Raw genomic sequence first — 22,662 nt, 5'->3', positions numbered from 1 at the left:
AAATTCATGGTGTCAAGGGCTGGCAGCTGGCAGTCCTGATGTGCAGGTTGCTCTCTGTTGAGCCTGGAGAAGGCAGAAAGCTACCTCCACCAGCCCCAGAGCCCCTTGGTTTTCCTTTCAGCCACAATCAATGGGAAGTCTCAGTCCATCCTTGCCTGCAGGCAACTGCTCATAAATATTCATGAGCGAAATAAAGAGCTATTAGTGAAGGGAGCTGCTGAGGAGCTTTCATTAGCTGTCTCCTGCAAGAAAGGAGATTTGCATGTTTTTTCACTGTGGAAACCCACTTTGCAACATGGCACCTGGCATGGTAAGAAAACCTGGGCTAAAACCCCAGGGGGAGGCAAGAGCACCCATTTCTGGCACAAGGGCTGCTTTGGCTGCTGCAGCCCCTTGGTGGAGCTGCCAAAGCGACACCTATCCTGGCCCCAGCCCCCCAGCCCCCTGCTCCTCACGCTGCAGCCACACAGAAAGGCATCTCTTCAGCAACCCTGATCCAGCCTGAGCTCATCTCATGGACACTGCAGATGCTCTGCAGCTCCACCATTCCAAGCTCTCTTCATGTCTGTCCTGGCAGCCCCCTCACATTGAGACTGGGGCGTCGTGGTGGGGACCCAGTGGAGCTGCCTTTACCCAGTGGGTCTCCACTGCCCTGGTGTGGGTCATGATGAAAGGATGGGACATGTCACAGACACAGCTTGGCCCTTTGGAGCAAAAGGGAACAGCCTCAAGTTGTGGCAGGGGAGGTTTAGGTTGGACATGAGGAACAATTTCTTGCCCCAAAGGGTTGTCAAAGCCTGGCCCAGCCTGCCCAGGGCAGCGGTGGAGTCCCTGTGCCCGGAGGGGCTTCAAGCTGTGGAAATGTGGTGCTGAGGGACATGGTTTAGTGGTGACCTGGGCTGGACCCAATGATCTTAAAGGTCTCTTCCAATCAAATCAATTCTATGATTCCATGATACTTCAGTCACCTGCAGCAGAGGGGTAGGGGCTCCATGGATTTCATCTAAGAACACAGAGCAAGGCAGGGTCTGGGAGGGGAGCAGGAGGCAAATGATCATTTGGGGGCCAGTGATGGCAAATCACTGGGACAAGTTGATGGCTGCACACCAGGCACTGCTGGCAGAACTCCTGTGTGTCTGCTGGAGGCTCCTTGGCACGGTCAGACCAACCCTGCAGCGCCACTGGTGATGACAGTAAATGGACTCCATGACCTTAGAGGTCTCTTCCAAGTAAAACAATTCTGTGATTCTGTGGAAGTCTCCTTGACTTCTAGGGATCTGTACAAGGAAAGGAATGCTACAAATGAACACAGGCAGTGTTAAGTCCTCTGCTTTAAGGGTTATTTGCTGCTGCAGAGCATTGCCTTGGGAAGAGGTGAGTGTCTCCCATCTCTGGAGACATTCAAAGTCAAACTCGCTGGGGCCCTGAGCAACTTGATCTAGTTGGAGATTTCCCTGCTGACTGCAGAGGGGTTGGACAAGATGACCTCTGAGGGTCCCTTCCAACCTGATGCAATCTGTGAATCCATGGTTCTGTGGCAAGGGGTGGGTGCAGCAGCTCCCACCAGGGATCTCCCTTTCCTGGTCCGAACCATTGTGGTTGGACCCTTGCTAGAGGAAACAGAGATCCCTTGAGCAGTCAGTGCCTACAAGTCCTGCATAAAACTGAAGTCCCATTCTGCTGCCTTCTAATGAGCCACAAGCTGTTGCCTCAGGGCTCTGATCAGGGGTATTTAAAGCTGCAAACTCGTTGTGGGCAGGAGCTCTCACACCACATTGCTCTGCAAGACCACAGCAAGACACGTGTGAACAAAAATCAAATGCAGGCATCCAGACACAAATCTGCCTGGGTTTAAGCCTGTTTAAGCCTATTGCTACAGCAGTGTTGTGCTCCCTGCCAGTCCCACAGGTCCTTCACACACAGGATGAGGCCTGATGGAACAGCCCTGGGTGTCCCTTTCCCTCTCAGATCTGGTTCAGCCGTGCTGTGTCCCAGGGCCCTTCCCTTCCCCGCCTGTGGTGCCCACAGTGGCACTGGCCATGGGCTGTGGTGGTGGCCCAGGTGTTCAGGTGTCAGTATCTGCTGCTCTGCACCAGCACCACACAAACAGAACCAGTCATGTCTGGGCTAATTCCCAGCAGCATGGGCAGCAGGAGGAAAGAGGGGATTCTGCCCAGAGCTGGCCCCAGCACTATAATCCTCAGCCCAGGAGTGACAGGGACCTGTTGGAGTAGGGCCAGAGGAAGCCACAGCAATGACTGGAGGCCTGGAACATTCCAGGTCAGGTTGTTTGGTGCCCTGAGCAATTTGCTCTGGTTGCAGATGTCCTTACTGACTGCAGGGGGGTTGGACTGGCTGAGCTTTAAAGGTCCCTTCCCACCTAAATCAGTCTGGGATTCTATGCACTGGGGCCCTGGGAAATAAGGGAGCACAGGCATTCCTTCTTCTCACAGCCAGGGGATGGAGAAGCTTCAACACCAACACATTTTGGTCAAAAGTGCATCTCCCTTTATTCATTTTTCTCCAGGACAAGCTTCAAGCCCCCATGCTCTCAGGGAGAACCTCCCTCATGGTGAGTGAGTCAAAGCCCTGGAACAAAGGCCGGCAGCAAACAGGATGTTCAGAGTTTATCCAAACTCATTAAGGTTATGAAACTTTTTACAGCTTTCAGGAATGATTCATGATTTTGGGGGGCAGACCTTGGGAGTTATTCACTGGCACAGTTTCAGCCATGGATGAACCTCTCAGAGCCTTGGGCTCCCATTTCTGAACCCTGACTTGGAGATTCCATCCTTGAGTTGCACATCTGACCAGCAGAGCTCCTTTCCTCTCTCTCTCCCTCTGAAGGTGATGTTAGTCTCCATCTGGTTTTAGGTAGCAGAAAAACCTGAGGTTGGGGGGGTTGTTCTCCTCTGAGGCACCATCCATGGTCCATCCCCAGCTGGGATGCTGCTGGGATGCTCTGGAAGAGCAGAGATGTGGCTCATGCTGCCAGACCTTCCACCTTTCCTCCAGGCACTGCTCTCACGTGGCCTTTTTGCTGCTTATAAGATCCCTGCAGAACACAAACACAGATGTTGGGGTTAAACTCAGTCAGAGAAAAGGCAACACTTGGCATTAGCTGGATGGAATAGAAGGTGCTCAGGAATGCCAGCCACTGTTCCTAGAGCCCACCAGGTCCAGCCAGGGCTGAGAGTTCATTTTAGACCAGGACCTTTCACTCCTCACACCCCTGGCACAAACCCCCTGGGGTCTGTTACTCTGCCACGTGGAAATGTGATGCTGTGGTTACCACTCCACTGGCTTCAGGAAAGTTGTGGTGTCCAGAGGGCCTTAACCTCTTCTGCAGCTGCTCAGGGAGTGATGTCAGAGGGCATCTGTACTGGAAAGCTTAGAGTCCCTGAGAAACCTGGGAAATCTCAGGGTATCCATTAAGTGATTACAAAACCCTGGAGGTGCCACCAGACAGCATGAGCCAGAGCCTCAGCCCAGCCTCCAAAATCCAAATGGGAGTGGTGGGCTGAAACACAGCACACACAGGCTGTGAGGCTGTGACCCTGTGGCCCTGATGGGGACCAGAGGTCATTGCAGATGAGCATTAGCTGGTCTACAGCCCTCCCACGGGTAGGTTTTACAGGTCAGGCACAATTCATGCCACAAAAGGCTGCAAGTCTCCTGTCAGGCTGTTCAGCTGCACTAATGGCTGGTGCTGCAGCCCCAGCATGCCCATATGTCATGTACTGCAGCTCAGATGATTTCTGACCACAGTGCCCAAGCTGTGTCAGAGCCTCTAGCAGAGGGCAACAACTCAGTCCATGCAAGCCTGGCTTAGACCAGAATCCCAGCATGGTTAAACTGGAAGGGACCTCTGGAAATCATTCAGTCTAACCCCCCCTGCTAAAGCAGGGGCACCCACAGCAGCTTGCTCAGGATCACAGTGGCCAGCTGGGGTTGGAATCTCTCCAGAGAAAGAGACTCCACAACCTCTCTGGGCAGCCTGCTCCAGGGCTCCAGCACCCTCACACCAAAGCATTTTCTCCCTCTGTTTGGATGGAACCTCCTGGCTTCCAGTTTGTGCCTGTTGCCCCTGACAAGTGGGCATCACTGACAAGAGTCTGGCCTCATCTTGCTCCACACAGGTCCTTTGGCTCTTGCTGAGCATTGAGCAGATCCCCTCTCAGGCTGCTCTTCTCCAGGCTCAACAGCCCCAGGCCTCTCAACCTTTCTCCTCACAGAGATGCTCCCAGGCCCCTCAGCATCTTTGGAGCCTCCCCTGGGCTCTCTCCAGTAGTTCCCTGTCTCTCTTGAACTGGGGAGCCCAGAACTGGACCCAGGACTGCAGCTGTGGCCTCACCAGGGCAGAGCAGAGGGCACTCAGCATTTCCCGAGTTTTCTACGACATTTAAAGTCTTCATTTCCCCAAATGCCAAAGACTCTCCCCTTGGGCACCCCCCAAGTGCCAATAAACACCAAGTGCCTGTCTGTGCAGAACCTGTGTGGGTCCTACAGCCAAACCAGCCATGCTTTCTGTGAGTAAAAGTGGGAACAGAGAGCTCCTGCCGGTGACTCAGGCCAGGCATGCCTGACTCTGTGTGTCACATGAGACACAGCACTGTAGGAGCTCTGAATTTTCCTTCCTCCTCTGCTGGGATTGGCCAGAATCACAGAACCATAGAATTGCTTCAGTTGGAAGAGACCTCTGAGGTCATTGAGTCCAACCATTAACCACCACGGCCATTAAACCATGTCCCAAAGTGCCATATCCACCAGGGACAGTGACTCCACCACAGGAGCACAGGATGTTAGGGGTTGGAAGGGACCTCTTGAGATCATGGAGCCCAACCCCCCTGCCAGAGCAGGACCATAGAATCTAGCACAGGTCACACAGGAACACATCCAGACAGGTCTTGAAAGTCTCCAGAGGAGACTCCACAACCTCTCTGGGGAGCCTGTTCCAGTGCTCTGGGACTGGGACCCTTGCAGTAAAGAAGTTCTTCCTCATGTTGAGGTGGAGCCTCCTGTGCTGTAGTTGGCATCCATTGCCCCTTGCCCTGTCACAGGGCACAAGTGAGAAGAGGCTGTCCCACCTCCCTGGGCAGCCCATTCCAATGCCTCACCAACAAACTGTCCAACATGTCCAACCTAGACCTCTCCCAGGACAATTTCAAGCCATTTCCTCCTCTTCTATCACTTGTCCCATCACTTGTTCCGTGGGAGAAGAGACCGACCCCCACCTGGCTCCAGCCTCTGTTCAGGGAGTTGTAGAGCGCCAGAAGGACTCCCCTCAGCCTCCTTTTCTCCTGAACGACCCCAGGTGCCTCAGCTGCTCCTCACCAGACCTGCTCTCCAGACCCTTCCCCAGCTTCATTGCCCTTCTCTGGGCCCTCTGCAGCCGTTGTGGCAGCAGCAGAGCAGCGAGGAGCCGGCAACGGAGCAGTTAAGGCACAGGTGGAGCTGGGACCGAGAGGCAGGCAAAGGCAGCTTTGTGTGTCCAGCTGAGGAGGCAGGGCGAGCACGGCAGAGCTGAGGAGGGAGAGCAAGCACTGGAGAGCTGAGGAGGCAGGGCAAGCACGGCAGAGCTGAGGAGGGAGAGCAAGCACTGGAGAGCTGAGGAGGCAGGGCAAGCACGGCAGAGCAGAGGAGGGAGAGCAAGCACTGGAGAGCTGAGGAGGCAGGGCAAGCACGGCAGAGCAGAGGAGGGAGAGCAAGCACTGGAGAGCTGAGGAGGCAGGGCGAGCACGGCAGAGCTGAGGAGGGAGAGCAAGCACGGGAGAGCTGAGGAGGCAGGGCGAGCACGGCAGAGCTGAGGAGGGAGAGCAAGCACGGGAGAGCTGAGGAGGCAGGGCAAGCAGGGGAGGGCTGAAGAGGGAGAACAAGCACGGGAGGGCTGAGGAGGCAGGGCAAGCAGGGGAGGGCTGAGGAGGCAGGGCAAGCAAGCACGGCGCTGCTGAGGAGGGAGAGCAAGCACGGGAGAGCTGAGGAGGCAGGGCAAGCAGGGGAGGGCTGAAGAGGGAGAACAAGCACGGGAGGGCTGAGGAGGCAGGGCGAGCAGGGGAGGGCTGAAGAGGGAGAACAAGCACGGGAGGGCTGAGGAGGCAGGGCGAGCACGGCAGAGCTGAGGAGGGAGAGCAAGCACGGGAGAGCTGAGGAGGGAGAGCAAGCACGGGAGAGCTGAGGAGGCAGGGCAAGCAGGGGAGGGCTGAAGAGGGAGAACAAGCACGGGAGGGCTGAGGAGGCAGGGCAAGCAGGGGAGGGCTGAGGAGGCAGGCAAGCACGGCAGGGCTGAGGAGGCAGGGAAAGCACGGCGAGCACGGCAGGGCTGAGGAGGCAGGGCGAGCACGGCGAGCACGGCAGGGCTGTTTGCACAGCGCAGAGGGAGGGGAATGCCTGCAGCACCAACGGGCAACATCTCCAGACAAAGGAGCCTTTCTGCACCAAGTAATCCTTGGGTGCCCCTGCCACATGTAATTGGCACGTCTCAATTCTCCACCTACCGAAGCAGAAGGTTGTTTCTCGTTGAGCTGGTTTTGGAGCCGGGTGCCAGCCTTCCCCATTTGCCACGGCTCCACGCCGTTTATGTGGCTCATGCCCCAGCGGGGAAGGCCACAGGCTCCGGTGGTGGCACCGAGCCTGCCTGCACCCAGCCCTGCTGCGAGAGCAGCGGAGAAAGCTCCCCCACCCTGCCCAGGCATCGCCTCCCAGATCCCTGATTCTCCATTCCCTCCCGGGCAGCTCTTGCACAACGACCCAGGCTGGAGCACCTCCCCTGTGGGGACAGGCTGAGGGAGCTGGGGCTGTTCAGTCCGGAGAAGAGAAGGCTCTGGGGAGGCCTAACAGCAGCCTTCCTGTACCTGAAGGGGCTACAAAAAGGCCAGGCAGAGACTTTTTTACAAGGGCTTGTAGTGATAGGACTGAAGCTTGAGGAGGGCAGATTTGGACTGGAGATTAGGAAGAGATTCTTCACAGCGAGGGGGGTGAGACACTGGAACAGGTTGCCCAGGGAGGTCGTGGATGCCCCCTCCCTGGAGGTGTCTAAGGCCAGGTAGGATGAAGGCTTGAGCAGCCTGAGCTAGTGGGAGGTGTCCCTGGGCACGGCAGAGGGGTTGGAACTGGATGATCTTTAAGGTCACTTCCAACCTAAACCATTCTATGACTCCATGAGTCTTTGTGACGGCTTCCTGCTGTCCAAGCTCTTCCAGGTGCTCTGGGTCAAAGGCAGACAGCCCTTGTTCTGACCGCGATGCACCGCTGCCAGCCGGGTGACAGTGTCAGCGGAGGTGTGCAGGGGCTGGGAGAGCCCTTGCTGGAAGAGCAGGAGGAGCTGGTGGCTCTGACAAGGCTGGGAAGTGTCCCCCAGGAACGTGTGGTGGGGAGCTGTGTGCCGGGCTGGTGCAACCCACGGCTGCATGTGCCTGCTGAGCTAAGCACGGCAGCAAAGGCAGTGCCGTGGACCCAGGAGACAGCCCCAGTGAGTGCTCCACGGGCAGCCTGGCAACCAGCTGGGTCAGAGCTGGTGACAGCCGTGAAATAGCTCCTCCAGCCCCTTCCCCAGCCCTGCTCCCCATGGCTGACCCCTTCCTTGGGAGGGGGCTTCACACCACATTCCTGCTGTCAGCAGCAGAGCCCAGGGCTTGTGCAGGAGCCCGGGGGCTATTTTCAGCCCCATTTCCAGCTCTCCCACGTTAATCTCTCCTGTTTAATCTCTCTTCACCCTGTTCCAACGCCAGCAGCAGCCAATAAATAACCACTTTAACCACCCCCTCTCCCCCAGATCCCAGTCCCCTCCTGGCTGCAGCACAGCACAGGGCAGGGGGAGCTGTGGGATTTGTGCCTCAGACAAACAGGGTAGGCTCTGCCCAACAGAGGAAGTGGGGCATGGCTCCCAGACCTGGACCTTCAACATGCTACCCTTGTGGGGCTTGGCAAGGCTGGAGGGTTCCTGTTGGCCCTGCCAGCCCATGGGGACAGGAACCAGGATGGGGATGGGGACCAGGTCCTAATGGTGTGGATGGGGATAGGGACAGGGACTTGGATCCCACAACATCCAGAGGTAGGGATGGAGCCTGGTCCCTGTGCAGCTGGAGACAGGGATGGGGACAAGGGCAGCGATGGGACATGGTCCACACAGTGCAGCTGGAGGTGTGGATGGAGACAGGCACCTGGTCCTCATAGTGTGGCTGGGGATGCTGATGGGGACATAGGTGGGGACCTGGTCCTTGTGACAGGACTGGGGATGAGAGATGTGAATATGGTCCTCATGGTGTGGCTGGGGATGAGGATGGGAACAGAGGTGCTGTGACCACCACTGGACACCAGCCTGGGGCTCAGCTGTTGAGGATGATTCTAATTTCACACAAATGTGGAGCAGGAATTTTGTCTCTGCCCTAGGAAATGGATGGGAGAAGAGAATGAGGTCCTGCCCAGGCTGCTGTGTGACTCCCAGGAGCTCAAGGGTCAGAATCTGCTCTTGGCAGGGACCGGAGGGAGGACTGAGGGCACTGCTTGGCCAGAGCAGCAGGGACAGAGGGGTTTGCTGCCAAAAGCACACTGACCCTGGACAGCCCTAAATGCCCTGGGTGGAGCTGCCCCAGCTGAGCTTCCCAGGCAGAAGGGGTGCACAGCAGACACATCTCAGCCAGGGGGGCCCGCAGCTCCTGTGCCCCCAGACTCCTGCAACTCAGGGATTTATCCCCAGCCTTGCATCCAAGGGGCTCAGCTGCCGTGGAGGAGTGGGGTCTGCAAGGTGGGGGTACATGGGGATGGCAGCTCCCTGGGGTACCCCATGCCAGCAGACTCTGGGCAGTGCCAGCCGTGGGGGACGCAGGATGTCCTGTGCCTGTCCCTCAGCAGCTCCCACACTGTGTGATGCTCTGCAGACACCCCAAATCACACCTGCAGCACCCATCCTGATGCCTGTGGGGGAGCTCCAGAACACTGTCAGAAACTAACTGCTTGCAGAACGTGGTCAGAAGCCAACAGCTTTGCCATTCTCCTCTCCTGCCTGAAGCCAGCAGGAACCCAGCCCCAGGGTTCATCTGGGGCCCAGGGCTCAGGGCTGTGCTAATCCCTTCCTGTTGATTTGCTAACTTGGGGTTTCTTTTCCCGAGGCATAAAAGCAGAACCTCCAGAGGAGAACTTCCCAATCAGCACAGAGAGAAGGAAATCCCTTCTTTAGTGGGAAGGATGTGGATGTAGGAAGGGAAACATTTCCATCTTCTATTTATAGCTATGAAAAACATCTCCCAGAGAACCACTCCCCTCATTTCTCTTTTTATTGGAAAGAAATGGGGTGTGGGGACCCTTTCTGTGTCGATGTCTTGTTCTCTGCAGCTATAAACGAGAACATCAATGAGATGAGGTGAGCTGGAACATCCTCTCCTCCTGCAGAACACTTTACATCATTGATTGGCAAAGGAGGAAAGAAGCCAGGAAGAAGCCAAGTGCTTGTGGAGAGTGCCAGGCAGATTATTTAGACCATTTAATCAAATCAAATCTCCTGAGCACTGGATCACTCCTGCAGTTTCCCTGTGAACACTTTTTGGACTTCCTAACACCAAAGAAACCCAAGCTGGGACCCCCAGGATCCCATTGCTGTACATGAAACCCAACCAGCACACAGCAGAGTGTTGTCCAGAGAAGCCTGCAGTGGAAACCAACAACTGACTTCTGTCTGCAATGGCACAAAGGTGTCGAAGTGGATCTGCAAGAGAACCTCTGCCTACTAGCAAACACCTGCCTCCTGCTATGGGCACAGCAGCCCAGGTCCTGCTCTTTGGACTCCAGGGTCTGCCAGCAGGTTTCAGATCAGGTCCAAAACCTGAAGCTCCCATGATAGGAGAAACAAACCTCATCCTTGGGATCTATCCAAGGCCAGATGTGAGGCCAAGGGACTCACCCCTGGATGGGCTCTGCACAGGAGCCACAAGGCAGTGCCCTTACTCCTACCCCCAGCCAGCCCTGCCACACAGCAGCCAAAGCCATCCAGCCTGGGACCATTTTGGGGGGGGGGGGGGGGGTCAGAGCCCCTTTCTGACAGATTTCTGCAGTGGTTTCCACCCTCAGATTTTCATCCAAGCCATTCTAAAAGCTGCTGCTGCTTCCAAAGCTGGCTGCCGACCGTGCATGGACGGGCACAAGGTTGTGCACATCCCTGTCCCCCTCCCCAGCCCTATGCTGCCAAGGAGCTCATGGGCAGAGCTCTGTAGGGAAAAGCCATGGCACCAACATTTCATCAGCTGGTGAAGCAGGCCCCCCCAAGTGCCAGGCTGCAGCCTCCAGCCCCTCCACCAGCTGCAGCTTTTCTCTGGGGGTGTATTTTGGCAGGTGAAAGGCTCCTTGGGGAGGTGATCAATGACTCCTGGGTGCTGCAGGGTGGCTATGGAAGAGCAAACCTACTCCAGCACCCCCGTGTCCCCCATGCCACCACTGTCAGCACCCAGAGACCAGCCCCAAGCCCAGGGTGGTAGTGCTGCTGCCTGCACAGCCTCCCCTGCCCTGGCACTGGGTGTTTGGTTGCTCAGATGTAGCTGGCAGGAGCCTGCGTAGCCACAGATGTTAGAAATAGACACAAGGTGGCCCAGCCAAAGCTTTTCTTTCTGTTCCAGCCAGCCTCATTGCTTGGATCTACTGCAGAAGTGAATTCCAAAGAGAGACAATACCCTGAGAGGAGGACCTTGCTCCTGGTGGTTCTGAATGGACCAACATCTCCACCTGCACATGGCCTCCTGGAACGTGCTGCTGTTAATCAGCACTGGGTCTTAGAAACTGAGCTGCATTTTAACCATAACATCAAGCAGAGAAAGAAGAGGAACTCAGACCCTTGGGAACTACACAGATCTCCAGGAAGACTCTTTAAAGGACATGCTCAGAAAACCTGCTGCTGCTCTCCCAGGTGGTTTGGCCCTTTGAATTCACTCTGGGGCTGTCCCTCGAAAATCAGCAGACCACCATGCAAACCCACTTTTGTTTTCCACCTTTGAGGCAAAAATCTGTGAATTGAAGTAATTCTCAGGCCCACCAAGCAGGTGGAAAATCCTGCTTGTTTCACCCCTGGAAAGGTGCAGCAGTGAGGGAGCTCCTTGGTGAGCCAGATGAACAGTAAAGACCAATCTGTTCTGAGTGGAGGGGTTTTATAGTGGACTCTGAAGGTGTTCAGATGTTGGTCTGTGTGTTGGTCTCTTCTGGAAGAGGAGTCTTGAGCCCAGATCTTGCCAACAAAGGCCACTTTGTCTTCTGGTCCCATGTGCTCTGCATGGAGGGCTCCTTTGTCCCAAAGTGTACAGCTATCTTGCAGTGGCTGGAGATGTGGCATCTAAAATAACCACCAAAGGTGGCTTGGCCCACCAAAGAGCAGGATGAGACACTTGAAAACATCTAAACCAGTGGGAGCTCCTGGAAAATATGGAATCAAAGGGTGCTTCCAGGAATTGAAGAGGTGAGCAGCCACCATACTTAAAGCTGGAGGCTTTGTGCTGTGTCCATCTTAGCTTCTGTATGCAGTAGATCATAGCTACTGGCACTTGGGTTTCCTACAAGAGCACATAGGAGAGGAGACATCTGAGGGAGTGTGTTTTTGACCACTGGTCAGCTGAAGCCTAGTAAAGCTTTGCAGACAATCACAGGATGTTAGGGGTTGGAAGGGACCTTTGAAGATCATCAAGTCCAAGCCCCCTCTGCCAGAGCAGGACCACAGAAATCCAGCACAGGAACACATCCAGATGGGTCTGGAAAGTCTCTAGAGAAGGAGACTCCACAACCTCTCTGGGGAGCCTGTTCCAGTGCTCTGTGACCCTCACAGTGAAGAAGTTCTTCATGTCAAGGTGGAGCCTTCAGTGCTGTAGTTCACTACCAGCTTGCGCCTGCCTGCATCAGGGCAGCGTTGGCAGAAGGCTGGACCAGGCTGAGGGCTCAGGACCAGCCCATCCTTCTGCTCCAAAGTGCCAACTTTCCATTGGTTTGGGGTTACTCTTACACTGTCTGTAGATTCTAAACTTGGCAGGAGGGGCTCCCACGCTGAGGGTGCTCACACACAGGTGTGCTCCACGGAGCACAGGGAGCCCTCTGTCTGCATGTGGAGCACGTGGGACCTTTGCTCTCCACACACATTAGCAGTACAGAAAAAGAATGGCAAGGAGAGCAAACTCTGCAGCCCAGATTGGCCTTCCCTGCCCTCCTGAGCATGAGGGTTCCTCTGCCTCTCATTGCTAGAAAATTCTCTTTTGTGATGTGACGGAGTGACGGATTCACAGACTGCATCAGGTTGGAAGGGACCCTCAAAGGTCTATTGTCCAAGCCCCTTGCAGTCAGCAGGGACACCTCTGACTAGACCAGGCTGCACAGGGCCACATCAAGGCTGATTGTGAATGCCTCCAGGGACAAGGCTCCACCACCTCTCTGGGCAACCTGTTCCAGGATCTCACCGCTCTCCTTGTGAAGAACTTCCTCCTGATGGCCAGCCTGAATCTCCCCTCCTCCAGTTTCAAACCATTGCCCCTCATCCTATCACCACAGGCCCTTCTAAACAGTCCCTCCCCAGCCTTCCTGCAGGTCCTTCAGGAGCACATCCTCTGAACTCCAGTATTTGTGCTAACTGCTGTCAGCTCACACCCCAGCAGGCTGGGGAAAGGCCAGGCTGAATTTGAGGCTGCAAGGGAAGCTTCGCCTGCAGACCGATGCGCTCCAAGCAGGAGAAACCTGGGAGCTCTGCAGTAAACCCCAAGGCCTGCAGCTTTGCCCCCCAAGCTCTCTGTGCTCTCCAACACCTACCTCAGCAGCTGGGCAATATTTAGAAGTGGTTGTTGCTGCCACTGAAAATAAACCCCAGAGCGTGTGTGGCCATCACGTCCGCGGGGCTAAATATAGCCCCCGATGGCCACCGGCACAAACAAGGTGGGCATGGCACGGGCTGGAACCAGGGCACACACAAACCTTGCCCAGAACCAAACAGGGCACACAGACCATGGCACCTAGAGAAGGGGACAGTGCCCCTGTCCTGCTGCCACCACCCTGCAGTCCCCACTGGCAGGCAAGGTTTCTTCATTGCCAAAGGGTGAAAGGGTAAAACCCCCAGCACAGGAAGGATCTGGAGGTGCTGGAGTGTGTCCAGAGAAGGGCCAGGAGGATGAGCAGAGGGCTGGAGCTGCTCTGCTATGGAGACAGACTGAGAGAGTTGGGGCTGTTCAGTCTGGAGAAGAGAAGGCTCCCAGGAGACCTTCTTGTGGCCTTCCAGGAACTGAAGGGGGCTACAAGAAAGCTGGGGAGGGACTTTTGAGGGTGTCAGGGAGTGACAGGACTGGGGGGAGATGGAACAAAACTAGAAATGGGGAGATTCAGATTGGATGTTAGGAAGTTCTTCCCCATGAGGGTGGTGAGAGACTGGCACAGTCTCCTCCCTGGAGGTTTTTGCAGCCAGGGTGGATGTGGCTGTGAGCAACCTGCTGTAGTGTGAGGTGTCCCTGCCCATGGCAGGGGGGTTGGAACTGGATGATCCTCGAGGTCCCTTCCAACCCTGACAATTCTATGATTCTAAAAAGGAGCTGGCAAAGCTCCTTCTGCCCTCTGGTCCCGAGGAGAAAAGTCCTGGGATGGCAGCTTGTCCCCACCCTTTCCTGGGTGAGCTGGGGCAAGCCTGGGGTGCTGGGGGAGGCTTTCCCCCTGGGTTGTGCTTCTGGAGCTGGCAGAGCTTGCACCACGCTCTTGCTCCTCCCCAGAGGCTGGAAGGCCCCACACAGCAAGAGGTGCTAATGAAAGCAAAGTGTCCAGAGCCCTGGCCATAAATCTCCAGCTTCCAGCCCCTGTCACAACTGTTGATAGTTTCCTGCACTGAGCTTCTGGACAGATTAAACCTCAACAGCTCAAGGGGGTAAAAAACAAGCAGGGAAAACCAAACAAGAAGAGAGGAAAAGAAAGAAATCCTCGAGTTCTGAAGATGCCTCATAGCAGGAGCAGACCAAGCACATGCCCACTGCTGTCACCCTGGCAGGCCACCCTGCCCTGTGAGTCAGGCAAGGTTCTCCTCTCTGCTGGCTGGCTGGGTGATGCGGTTCCACCTCCTGCTGTCCCTTAATCCCTTTGTCTGTTTAACTGCCAGAGTGAGTCAGCCCCAAGCACACACAAGTGAGAGGCAAATAAAGAAAAGCAGAGAGGATTTCCTGCTCCAGCAGCCTTCTTCTGCGGGAGGGTAAATGCTGGGGACCTGGCTGGGGAGCAGTGCCGTGGCCTGGGAGGGCTGGGCAGGAGATGTGGGCAGCTGCTGCCTCTTTTAAGCCTATGAAATGTGCAATCAGTGCCGAAGGGAGGGCAGTGGCAATGCTGTCACTGCCTGGCACACAGTGCCCAACAGACAGCTCCAGGAGAGAATCAGGGAAGAGAAACACCCAGTCTTTGCTCGGCTGGAAAAGACCTTTTGGTCCACCCCTTAACCCTGGCACTGCCAGGTCGCCACTAAACCGTGCCCCTCAGCACCACAGCTCCACAGCTCTGAGACCCCTCCAGGGATGGGGACTCCACCACTGCCCTGGGCAGCCTGGGCCAGGCCTGAGGGGAAGAAACTGTTCCTCACGTCCACCCTAAACCTCCCCTGGGGCAACCTGAGGCCAGTTCTTCTTGTCCTATCACTTGTTCCTTGGGAGAAGAGACCAGCCCCCACCTGCTTCCAGGCTCCTTTCAGGTGGTTGTAGAGAGACAGAAGGTCTCCCCTCAGTCCCTGGGATGACTCTTCCCTCCCAGACTGGGGCAGGCATCCAGGCCCAGGGTTCCCAACACACCACTCAAGTCCCACCTGCCAACCACCTCTTCCCCTTCCCATCTTGAACGTGCTCAGGGTGACAAGACCCTTCTGTGTCCTTGCAGTGCTTGCAGAGGTTAGGAGCAGAGGAAGAGGCACTCTGCTCCCTATCAGGGTGAGGTTTGATTGTTTTGGGAGGGGTGAGGTCCTGGGTGCTGCACCTTTGTGACTCAGCCAAGCCTCCCAGCGTCGCTGTGAGGCAGCTTGGCTACTTGGGCTGAGCACCATCAGGGGCTGCCCCACATGCCACAGCATGCAGATGCCTTGAGGTGCCCACCAACCATCAGCCTGAGGGGCTTGCACTGATGTAAGACAAGCAGTGTGCCCCAGGAGCCAGTGTCATGCAGAGCTGGGATGGACGGGCAGCTCCAGCTGATCAGAAACCCTCTTTTCAGTGGCACTCAGGCAGAAAACTAAGACCAGGATCAAAACCTGGCCCTGCTCCACATCCTGCTTGGGGGGTGGCCCTGCAGGGGCTGTGCTGAGCAGCTCACAGTTGCCAAACCCCAGCCATAGCTGATTTATTTGCCACACTCAAGCCAGGGGCTACGTGCTCATTAAGCACAGCCAGCAGAGCTCATTAGGGAGCACTTGGGGCTCTGGGTGATGCTCCCTGGCCTGGGATGGCTGCATGGTGATGCTATGTCCTGAGATCATGGACTCACATGTTTTGGTCAGAAGAGAGTTTTAAGACCATGGAGTCCAACCACTCTCCACCAAGGCTGGGGCCAAGCCATGTCCCTCAGCACCACACCTCTGCCTCTTTGAAACACTTCCAAGTGTCCCAAGGGGATTCAAACACCTCCTTGGGGAGCCTCTGCCAGTCTTTGAGAGCCCTTTCAGTGAAGAAATTTCTTCTAATATCCAACCTAAACCTCCTCTGGGGCAACTTGAGCACATTTCCTCCCCTCTATCACCTGATACTTGTGAGAAGAGACCAACTCTCACCTCACTCCAACCTCCTTTCAGGCAGTTGTAGAGAGAGCCAGAAGGTTTCCCCTCAGCCTCCTTTGCTCCAGATGGAACAACCCCAGTTCCTCAGCTGCTCCTCACCAGACCTGTTCTCCAGAGCCTTCACCAGCTCCTTTGGTGGGTCTCAGGGGAGCCTCTGGGAGCTTGCCAAACCAGATTACACCAGAGCAAGAGGATTTCCAACCAAGGCACGTCATGAGGGACATCCTGCCAGCAGCTTATGTGCCTCTAATCCACCCAGCTCGTCAGCAAGCCCCATCTACTTATGATCAGGGCACTCCTGAGGTGGGCAGGAGCTGGCAGAGGACATTCTCTGTTTAAACACAACACCTGCACCACCTGCAGCTGCTGAGTCCATCACAGCCAGTGAGGGCACACCGGTGCCCTGGGGTGTTTCAGCTAGAGATGCACCACAGAGGTCACTCCGGGACAGCTGCCCCATGGCACCCCAGCGCCGCTGGCTGCAGCCTGGCCCTCGGCTCCAGAAAGCAAAATGTAAGAGAGAACCTGGTTGTAGAACCATAGGAAGGGTTTGGTGAGAACAGATCTTGGGAGATCAGCCAGTCCAGTGCTTAACCCAGCACTGCCAGGTCACCACCAAAACAAGGCCCTCAGCACCACATCTCCATGGCTTTGAAACCCCTCCAGGGTTTCCACCACTGCCCTGGGCAGCCAGGGTCAGGCCTTGACAACCATCAGGGGGAAGAAATTGATCCTCATGGCCATCCTAAACCTCCCTTGGTACAGCTTGAGGCCATTTTTTCTCATCCTGTCAGTTGTTAGAAGAAAAGACTGACCCCCACCTGTCTTCAACCTCCTTTCAGGGAGTTGTAGAGAGCCAGAAGGTCTCCTCTCAGCCTCCTTTTCTCCAGGCTGAACAACCTCAGTTCCCTCAGCTGCTCCTCACCAGACCTGCTCTCCAGACCCTTCACCAGAGCTTTGTTGCCCTTCTCTGCTCCTGCTCCTCAATGTCCTTCTTGGAGTGAGGGGCCCAAAACTGAACCCAGGATTTGAAAACAGATCTTGTGTGTGCTTAAGCTGAGTTCCTGCTTGATTTACAAGCCCAAGCCCAAACTCAGTTTGATTTACAAGCCCAGCTCAGACCAGTCTTCCCAGTGAGCAGCAGCCTGTGCTTCAGCTCCTCTCCTGGGTGCTCTTGGCTCAGGTCTGTGCAGAGTCCACCTGCCCTGCAAGAGCAAACAGCTGGGAGCTACAGCACCCACAGGATGAGCTCCTACTGACCTTTTTCTGCTGGGATGGGGCATATGGGATGCAGCAAACACCACAGTGTGGAGTGCACCCACTCGTGTGCTGGGCAGGGAGGGGATAGAGCAGGGGGCAACAAATGGGGTAAAGAAAGAGAAGCCAAAGAAGGGCAGGGATCACTCTGCTCGAGGCAGTGCTTCCTGATTGAGACCTCTGAAAGCTTTGGACCCAAGGCAAAGCCTCTGGCTGGCCTGGTGGGCACAGGGCTGCCATCACCTCTGTCTCAAGAAAGCTGCTGAAGGGTCTGGAGAACAGCCTGGTGAGGAGCAGCTGAGGGAGCTGGGGTTGAATAGCCTGGAGAAGAGGAGGTTCAGGGGAGACCTTATTGCTCTCTACAACTCCCTGAAAGGAGATTTGAGCTAGGTGGGAGTTGGTCTCCTTAGTATCAGGTGGTAGGAGAAAATTACTTCAAATTGTGCCAGGGGAGGGTTAGGTTGGAGCTAAGGAAAAGTTTCTTTGCCACAAGAGTGGTCAGGCACTGGAACAGGCTTCCCAGGGAGGTGGTGGAGTCACCAGCCCTGGAAATGATCAAGAAACCTGTGGACATGGCACTTGGGGGCATGGTTTGATGGCCATGGTGGTGCTGGGTCACTGGTTGGACTGGGTAATCTTGGGAGGTCGTTCCCAACCCAAACAACTCTGTGTTTCACCACTGCAGAGATGTCCATGCTGTCCATGTGTCTTTTCCAGGCTACTGGAAAGCCACCATGGCCAGAAGCTGCTGCCCATGGAGGGGCCCATGAATCACACCCACAAGCATGTGTGAGGCTGGCATTTGGGAAAGCTGGCAGCTGCCCCGTGCCAGGAGGCGAAGGCTTCCAGCTCCTTTCTCCTGCTGATTTATGGGAGGCGCCTGCTCTTTCCAGGAACCCTGCCTGGCACCTGTGATTGATGGACACCCCACATCTGCTCTGCCTCTCATCACCCACGGGTGGCTCCCAGCAGGGTTTCCCTGCTGCTGGCTGCCAGCCTGACCCAGGCCCTGCGTGGGAGCCTGCAGGGTGCCAGCGGGCAGGGAGCAGGACGGGGGTGGCACGTGGAGCAGCAGCTCCCAGCCATCTATCTACTTGCTGAGCAACAGCATCTAAATTTAGCTCCCCATCTAATGCCCCTCTGCAGGAAGTGTCCATTTTCCACCAGGCACAGGCTGGATGCTTGCTCAGTGAGGGACCACAAGTAACTGAATCCCTAACACCAGCCCCTTGTGTCCCACCTACAGCCTTCCAGTAAGAAGGTTTGCCTGCTGCAGATAGAATGGTTTGGGTTGGAAAGGACCTTGAAGATCATCTACTTCCTACCCCTCTGCCATGGGCAGGGGCACCTCTCACCAGCCCAGGTTGCTCAAGGCCTCATCCAGCCTGGCCTTGAACACTTGCAGGGAGGGGGCATTCCCAACCTGCCTGGGCAACCTGTGCCAGTGTCTCACCAGCCTCACCAGGAAGAATTTCTTGCCAATCTATAGTCTAAATCTTCCCTGCTCAAGCTTCAATCCCTTGCCCCTTGTCCTATCACTGCAAGCCTTTGTTGGAAGTCCCTCCCTAGCTCTCCTGTAGCTCCCTCCCGGTACTGGAAGGCTGCTCTAAGGTCCTCCTGGAGTTGAGTCTTCTCTAGCCTGAACAACCCCAGCTCAGTCAGCTTGTCCCCAGAGGGGAAGCCTGGCTTTGAGCTGGTTCCCAGCTGCAGGGCTTAGTTTTCCACCCAGGAGATTTCCTGAGACAACAGAGCATGGTCCAGGAGTCAGCTGCCTCAAACACCTCCGGGGAGGGGGCATCCACAACCTCCCTGGGCAGCCTGTTCCAGTGCCTCACCACCCTCACTGTAAGGAATCTTTTTCCTAATCTCCAGTCTAAATCTGCCCTCCTCAAATATCACCAAAAAGTCAGAGGTGCAGTGAGCAGCCACCCTCTGAGCAACACCCTCTGAGCAAACAGAGCAGCTCCAATAGCAGAATGCAGGGAGGGATTTCTGCAGCTCATTATTGCTCCACCAAGGGTGCTGTTGGGGGGGAGCTTCTGCTCTGCTCACCCCTGAAAACATGGCCAGGGGAAGATGGGTTGCTGATGCTCATCATTTCAGCACCTCACCATATCTTTCCCCTCCCAGTACCCCCAGCAAAGCTACCTTGTGCAACAGTCTGCCCTGGAAAAAGACATTAGCTTCTAATCTGCCTATCTGAAGGGAAGCAAAAGGGAACCAAGGCCACCAAAAAGAATCTCCAAGGGCCCACAAAAGCCAAAGACTCATCTAGTCAATGAGTCCTACAAGCTCCTGGTTTCAGGCTCCCCTCAGCTGAAGATGGCCATGCCCAAACAGCAGGGATGCAGCTCCAGAGGATGCTGGGCAGCTCCATGGTAGATCAGCCAGGCTGGCATCACCCTCACATCCTGCTGCCGCTGTGAAAGGCCCTTGCATGAGGAGGTGGCACCAAGCTGGTGCCAGCCATGCTCCCCCCTGCTGCAGGGATGTGATATCATCCCATCAGGATGGGCAGTGTACCACAGGAGGGTCACAGAATCATGGAATGGTTTGGGTTGAAAGGGACCTTGAAGATCATCTAGTTCCAACTCCCCTGCCAGGGACAGCTCAAGGCCCCATCCAACCTACCTCTGAATGCTTCCAGGCTTGGAGCCTTCTCTGGGCAACCTGTTCCAGCATCTCACCACCCTCATGGGGCAGACTTTCTTCCTCCTCATGTCTCATCTCAATCCAGTTTCTTCTAGTTTGAAGCCACCACCCCTGGTCTTGTCATTCTATGTCTTTGTCAAAAGTCCCTCCCCAGCTCTCCTGTAGCCCCCTTCAGATACTGGAAGGCTGCTCTAAGGTCTCCCTGGAGCCTTCTCCAAGCAGAACAACCCCAACACCCTCAGCCTGACCCCACAGCAGAGGGGTTCCAGCTCATCCTTGCTGTGTCCCTCCCTCTGGCACAGGACCCCTGGGAGTTTTCACTGATTCCAGCACAACTTGGCCATCCTTGCCAGAAGAGCTGGGGAAGGAGCTCTCAGGGGCACCAAAGGCATTTCACAGCCTTGCTCCCACTGAGAACTTCCCAAGCAGAAGCACCTTGACTCACACCCAGTAGGAATGGAAGTGCCACAGGAGCCTCTCCCATAACCAGCACTGATGACACCTTTAAAGCTTCCATTCCTGGGGACCTCCCAGGAAATCCTGATGGGAACCCCAGGCCACAGCTGGGCAGGGCTGCCCCAGAGCTGAGAGGAGGAGAGGACACAGCAAAGCTTCACCACTGTGATTGCTGAGTGGCACCATGGAAAGCAGGACCCACCCAGGCAGGAGCCAAGCTCTGCTCATGAAGAGCCTGAGGTGGGAATGAGACCAGAAGACACTTTTCTAGGGTGGCTTTGAGGACAATCTAGCCTCTCCCTGGAGAAGCACAGACTCTTTCCCTCATCCCTTCAGCTCCTCCATCCCTCTTTTGTCCCCCCTTCAGCTGCTCTGGGGATGCTCAGATGCTCCAGGCAAGGCAGTGGCTGTTGCAAAGCCACTGGTCCCACAGCTAGCCTGGGGATGGCTTTGTGGCTGGGCTCTTCCCTGCAGAGGTGCCCAGGGACACAGGTCTGAACTGCTCCTCCATCCCTTCCCACATTCCACCACCATCAGGCTTCTGTTGCTGAGGCTTCAGCAGCAAATGAGCCAAGCCAGGAATTCCCACCTGGAAAGCTCTACCTGAGCTAATTGCAAATCACAGCCATGAAGTTCCTGCCAGTGCTTGCAATTAATTTAGCAGGACTTAATGAATGCAGCTAGAGAGCCAGACCCAAGTGCTGGAAACCTCACATGTCCAGCAGATAAAGAATCCAACTGGGGGTTGGGCTCTTCTCCCTAGGATCAGGTGATAGGACAAGAAGAAATGGCCTGAAATTGTGCCAGGGGAGGTTTAAGTTGAAGCTAAGCAAAAATGTCTTTGCTGCAAGAGTGGTCAGGCACTGGAACAGGCTGCCCAGGGAAGTGGTGGAGTCACCATGCCTGGAAGTGCTCAACAAACCTGTGGACATGGCACTGGGGGACATGGTTTGATGGCCATGGTGGTGCTGGGTCAGTGGTTGGGCTGGATGATCTCAGGGGGCTTTTCCAACCCAAACCATTCTATGACTCCCTGATTTATTCCCTTTAAGCAGACCACCTGGACTGCTGCAAGGAGCCTCCCTCTGCCCACCTGGCTCTGAAGTCCCGCTGCAAAAAGATGTCTGCTGACCTAAGCAGCCCCTCCTTGTCCTTTGGGCACTCCTGCAGCACTGATTGATTACCTGGGGCTGTATCTGAGGCCAGCTGAGTGATTTGAGCCGTGAGGAGCTGCAGCAGGCACCCTGATCTGCAGGTTCTGCTTCCAAACCTCGTTGGACAAGCGATGCACAAGGAGATTCCCACGAGGCTTGGTGGTGCTCTACATGGATGTGAGCACAACACAGCCCCACCAAGGCTGCTCTGGACCCTCCTGGAGCAGGAGCAGAGGAGGGGCTGGGCTCCTCAGCACCACTGTGCCAGCATGGGCACAGCAGGGATGGCCCAGCACCTTCACTGGCATGGAGATAACTCTGCCTCCAGCCCCACCAGCGGATGTGAGCGTCAGGAACATGTTTTCTAGACAGGAAAACAAAGACAATTGGCCAGGAATGTGCTTCTTATTTTGCTCCTGCTGCACGACCTCACTGCTCTTTATTTTCAGTTTCCCCAGACCACTCTGCAGCTTTGGTCACTGCAGGTCAGCTGCCCCACAGCTACAGGCAGCTGCTTCACTTCCCAGCCCCTGCCTTGGCCCTGCAAAGCTGTGTCCTGTCCTCCACCCAGCAGCCAGGAGGGGTTTTCCCACAATGCTGAACGGTGGGTGCAGAGCTGGTGAGGTTCACAGAATGGTTTGGCTTGGAAGGGACCTTTGAAGGTCATCCAGATCCAACCCTCAGCTCTCTGAGACAGAGAAGAGAGATGTGGTCATACACTGACTGCCCCAGCAAGCTTTTGTCCAAGTAGCATCTTCTAGTTCAAGTGCTGGGTGCTGCACTTTGGTCACAGCAACCCCATGCAGTGCTACAGGCTGGGGTCAGAGTGGCTGAGAGCAGCCAGGCAGAAAGGGACCTGGGGGTGCTGGTTGACAGCAGCTGAACATGAGCCTGCAGTGTGCCCAGGTGGCCAAGAAGGCCAAGGGCATCCTGGCCTGCATCAGGAACAGTGTGGCCAGCAGGAGCAGGGAGGTCATTGTGCCCCTGGACTCAGCACTGGTTAGGCCACACCTTGAGTCCTGTGTATAGTTCTGGACCCCTCAGTTTAAGAAGGACATTGAGACTCTTGAAGGTGTCCAGAGAAGGGCAATGAGGCTGGGGAGGGGTCTGGAGCACAGCCCTGTGGGGAGAGGCTGAGGGAGCTGGGGTTGCTTAGCCTGGAGAAGAGGAGGCTCAGGGCAGACCTTCTTGCTCTCTCCAACTCCCTGAAGGGAGGTTGTAGCCAGGTGGGGGTTGGTCTCTTCTCCCAGGCAACCAGCACCAGAACAAGAGGACACAGTCTCAAGCTGCACCAGGGGAAGTTTAGGCTGGAGGTGAGAAGAAAGTTCTTCCCAGAGAGAGTTGTTAGCCATTGGGATGTGCTGCCCAGGGAGGTGGTGGAGTCACCATCCCTGGAGGTGTTGA

At 55.8% G+C, this 22,662-nt stretch overlaps 1 protein-coding gene across 3 annotated transcripts in view; it reads right to left on the bottom strand.

Moving 5' to 3' along the window:
* Window positions 1–2,766: 2,766 nt before the first annotated feature.
* Window positions 2,767–22,662, bottom strand: part of PWWP2B (PWWP domain containing 2B) — a 53,980-nt gene continuing 34,084 nt past the window's right edge. For all 3 annotated transcript variants that reach the window (XR_008462953.1, XR_008462954.1, XM_054174700.1), the window contains one exon: window positions 2,767–3,055. The gene's annotated coding sequence lies outside the window, so the exon portion shown is untranslated. The remainder of the gene's footprint in view (window positions 3,056–22,662) is intronic.

The sequence above is a fragment of the Dryobates pubescens genome, chromosome 30 (genome assembly GCF_014839835.1).
Source record: "Dryobates pubescens isolate bDryPub1 chromosome 30, bDryPub1.pri, whole genome shotgun sequence".
Taxonomy (NCBI): domain Eukaryota; kingdom Metazoa; phylum Chordata; class Aves; order Piciformes; family Picidae; genus Dryobates; species Dryobates pubescens.
This window is presented reverse-complemented; position numbering and strand designations above follow the sequence as displayed.